This window comes from Schistocerca americana, chromosome 1 (assembly GCF_021461395.2).
Source record: "Schistocerca americana isolate TAMUIC-IGC-003095 chromosome 1, iqSchAmer2.1, whole genome shotgun sequence".
NCBI lineage: Eukaryota > Metazoa > Arthropoda > Insecta > Orthoptera > Acrididae > Schistocerca > Schistocerca americana.
The window spans coordinates 396755648-396760528 of NC_060119.1; the positions used below are offsets into that span (position 1 = coordinate 396755648).

Below are 4881 nucleotides of genomic sequence, written 5' to 3' on the forward strand. Positions count from 1 at the left end.
CGTCTTACACCTCAGACGTGCTTCAGTACTACAACATGGGGTTCCCAGATGATAAGGGAGACACTTCAAGCATTTTTCTTGGTGCTACGTCGCTTTATAAACTAAGTTTTCGCCTCACACCGCATTTTACGTGTGTATTTTACTTGTATAAGTAGTCTAACTTTGAACCTCTGTATCTCTGATACGGAATTTCAGGTATAATCGTAAAAATTGCAGCCATTTGCTGCGCATTTCTGAATACGCAGCTGGGTTTTGGTACTCAAAAAAAAAAAGAATCGGATAAGTACTTTGGATAACTGGGAGATAGCGCTTGTAGAAAAATGTCTAGAGAACATACGGTTAAAATTTAGGCAATTTTTTGGAGTTATTTATGATTTAGATTTCAGCTCATAGCCGATTTTATGTACAGAGGAGGGTAACTTCGGGCCCCTGTATCTTGCAAACGGATAAAAATATCAAGAAAGTTTTCAAGGTTGTTCGAGATCGGGATCTTAGGAATATATCGTAAAAAATTCAGCCGTTTGCTGAGCTTGGCCATCTAGGAATCATCGGCTGGGTTTTGGTCTGCTGGTGACGGCGAAAATATTGTAACAAAAAAACCTTGGGGTTTTCCGAGGAACCGTCCATGAACTAATGGTGTCTCCTTATGTTTGATCAAGCCAATTGCAGACCAATGCAAAAAGAACCAACGCATTTGCTCCATTAGCCTAAGAAGGAGGAACTGTGTAATATTCATAATTTGACCCTGTACTGGACGATAGTGACATTAAGACGATTCTTCTGTTGGGTATACAAAGGTCTATCTAAAATACCGAACTCTATCTTTCTATCACCAAAAGAACGCGAGGGATGAGCACTGTAAAATCCCACTTTCGCTCAAGGCGTTTCGAAATACAAGGTGCGTGAAAAAAATGTGTACACACTTTGAACTGTCGTAGACAATTTATTTCCCGTTCTACAAGGTTAAGTATCTGTGAGAAAGTAATGTAATGTTTCTTCAACAGGTGGCAGCAGTGGCAAGGAAGTAACTGCAACATGGTGGACGTGCGTTTGAGCTTTGAAGCGTGGAAGCAGATAATTAAGTGCTACTGGAAGTTTGAGAATGTAGCTGCGGTTCGAAGACAGTGGAGACGTGAGTATGGTACAGAACCACCTTCAAGGTTAACTATTACACGTCTACGAGACAAATTCGAAATTCATGGAACAGCGTGTGATGTGCATAAAGGTCGATCAGAGCGACCTCGTACAGCAACAAGTGACGATTCAACAACTGCGGTCTTGGAACTGTTTCAGCGTTCGCCTCAAAAATCTTCAAGGCAAGCATTCTGAAGAAAGGCAAGTTTCGTGTGTACATTCCAAGGCTGGTGCAACAACTAAGTGACGACGATCCAGATCGAAGGTTAGAATTTTGTGAATGGGTTCAGGAGATGGTGAGACGTGAACCGGGATTTATGGGTAGCATAATTTGGTCGGATGACGCCCAATTGAAACTCCATGGAACTGGCAATAGGCACAATTGTGTGTACTGGGCTGAAGATAATCGTCACATTACAGTTGAAAAGGCTGTGAATTTGCCTGGTGTAAATGTGTGGTGTGGTTTGTCTGCAAGGGGACTCATTGGGCCTTTCCGCTTTGAAGGTACTGTTACTGGAGAAACGTACCGAACAATGCTTGCTGACTCCATATTCCCTTCCATTCGTGCATTATACGGTAATGATGAGTTTTATTTCCAACAAGATGGCGCCCCGCCGCACTATCATAGGGACGTACGAGCATACCTAGATCACAATGTGCCAGGACAGTGGATAGGACGCAGGGGACCAATCGAGTTTCCTGCACGTTCTCCAGACCTCACGCCGCTGGATTTCTTCTTATGGGGCACAGTATAAGATGAGGTGTACAAACGTAAACCACGTAACCTGGACACTTTGGTACGATGTACGGAATAAGTGGTGACTCGTACTCAGAAATGTATTGATGCTGAAGGCCACCAGTTTGCACATTAATCACATTTGCAAAGTACATTTATTTTTCCAATTGGACTTTAAGCTTTCCATTTCCAGAAATTTAATATTGTAGAACGGGAAATAAATTTTCTATGACGCTTCAAAGTGTGTATACTTTTTCTGACGCATCCTGTATATTAGGTACGCATGCTGTCACATGCATACCGATACAGATGGCGCTACCGATTCGTAACCACACATTCGACACTATCTCGCAAACTGCTTGTTTCTTGGCGCCATGTTTACTGAAACGTTTTTGCTTCTACAAGAGTTATTTTATATTTCCTATTCATTATTTTTGTCTGGGTGCTTCTGCTGCACATTTCAGCTTGGCGCGAAGCGGCCGTCCGTGCGTGTCCCTTGGGAGTTAAACCGTACCTGATGAGGAGCAGACAAGCCACCGAAACACAGCACGCCACATGACGTGGCACAGTAGAGAAGGGGCGCGCGCGAGGCCAGGACGAGATGAGAAGTCGAAGCTGCCCCACCCCCGCGGCGCCTCCCGCAGCTCCTTAATTCATCCCGGCCTGCCGCGGGCAAGGAGGCGAGCTTCGAAGCCTGCGCCGGTCGGCTGCAGCCGGCGCTGCCCGGGTGACAAATCGGTCGCCGTGGCGCGTCGCGTCGCGGCCCTGCGCCATCAGCAAGTCAAATCCGCGCCCGTGGACACGACGCGCCGCTGCGCAGCCGTGATTTACAATGCAAACCCGCTCTCCTCGCCACTCCCCCTCCACAACTCCGCCTGCTCCTCTCCTAGACGCGTCTACGCCGTGCTCCAACTACGTACCGTTGAGCTACGTTCTGACGCTAACGGTATTGGATAATGTCGTAGTGAAACGTCGACTTACGCTCGAAACAGGCGTCGGCAAAGCGTCACTTGCTGAGAAACACATCTTGAGACTTGCGTTCTCATCATTCGCTTGGTCCAGGGAAAACCCACCTCACTTTCGCTAGACACGTTCAGTTACGAGAGACGTCTGTTACGTCTTCACGAACGACCTGTAGATGGTGCTATTGGGATGTGACATTATTATTCTTGAAGAATGAGATTTTCGCTCTACAGCGGAGTGTGCGCTGATATGAAACTTCCTGGCAGATTAAAACTGTGTCCCGGACCGAGACTCGAACTCGGGACCTTTGCCTTTCGCGGGCAAGTGCTCTACCAACTGAGCTACCCAAGCACGACTCACAGCCCGTCTTCACAGCTTTACTTCCGCCAGTACCTCGTCTCCTACCTTCCAAACTTTACAGAAGCTCTCCTCCGAACTTTGCAAGACTAGCACTCCAGAAGAAAGGATATACCGGAGACATGGCTTAGCCACAGCCTGGGGAGGGAGGTCCAGAATGAGATTTTCACTCTGCAGCGGAGTGTGCGTTGATATGAAACTTCCTGGCAGATTAAAACTGTGTGCCCGACCGAGACTCGAACTCGCGACCTTTGCCTTTCGTGGGCAAGTGCTCTACCAACTGAGCTACCCAAGCGCGACTCACGCCCCGTCCTCACAGCTTTACTTCCCCCAGTACCTCGTCTCCTACCTTCCAAACTTTACAGAAGGTTCGCAGGAGAGCTTCTGTGAAGTTCGGAAGGTAGGAGACGAGGTACTGGCGGAAGTAAAGCTGTGAAGAGGAGGCGTGAGTCGTGCCTGGGGAGCTGAGTTGGTAGAGCACTTGCCAGCGAAAGGCAAAGGTCATGAGTTCGAGTCTCGGTCCGGCACACAGTTTTAACTGCCAGGAAGTTTCATTGTTATTGTTATAAGATTTTTCATTTTTATTTTTAAAAATGGAAACTCAAATTCCCCGAGTAGTATCGTTCTACCGTTGTTAGACATCTCCAGATGCCAGTTTCTAAACATTTCCTCTGCGTCCACAGGGTAGAGTAAGCCCCCCTTCTGTATTTTAGACATAGCTGCACAACAGCAACGGTTACACGTAATAAAATTATAAACACCCGACCAGTTGCAATGGATAAAGAATTCTTTACCTAGGTTTCAACAAATTTAAATTTGTCTTCTTCAGAAGGTGGCGTAAGGACAATGAACATCACAGCTTACATTAGAAAGGTATGAAACTTAAGTCAAGAATAGATTTTAACATAAATTAGAGAGCTCTTGCATTACAGAAATATGAGAAAAACGAGTGGTACTTACAATTTTACATTAGTAAGGACTAATGTACCATCGCCGTTTTTACAAATGTCGGCATAGATCCATTTGTCAAAATTAAAATATAGCCCTAGAAATAGGGTTTGTCACGTAAATATAAATTAGTACATGGATCTTGCAGAGCTCACAACCGACTGAGTGTAATCAGCCAGCGTAGTTACTCTGCGACCAGGGCAGGTGGCACTCATGGCGCGAACTATGTGCCAATTGGCGTACAAAAGCACCGTGTAAATTATCAGTATTAATAACGTCCTTAGATAAAGTAACAATAAAAAGAAGGAAAGCGTTTAACACTCCCGTTATAACAGTATGGGAGCCTTGATACAATTAATGTAGTTATGCATCAAAAAGGCAGGTGGCGCTTACGCCGAGAGAGTTACGCACAGTGTCATATACAGCCAAAATATAAAAATTACATTACTATATTAGTGAAGCCCACAAACGGTATACATGTCAGAACTTTAAAATTGACAATAATGGCTCTTAAGACAGAATTGCGAACCCTGGTCCACAGTCCAGTTAATACACATTCGCAGGGAACCAACGTTTTAGAGCCAGACAAAATCACATAAGGGCCGATGTAGTGGCAGCCATACATCGTGAGAAAACCACATTACATAAAGGGTAGTGAGCTTAAAGCATTGAAAGTGCATCATAGCTTCCTGAGAAAATAGACCACTAAGGTTACCAGCGTTAATATTATACCATAAACAGTA

At 45.3% G+C, this 4881-nt stretch overlaps 1 non-coding gene across 1 annotated transcript; it reads right to left on the bottom strand.

Annotated features, from left to right (window-relative positions):
• Positions 1-3109: 3109 nt before the first annotated feature.
• Trnas-cga lies at positions 3110-3184 on the bottom strand. Its single transcript has one exon. It is a non-coding gene; the product is annotated as a tRNA-Ser (tRNA).
• Positions 3185-4881: the final 1697 nt, after the last annotated feature.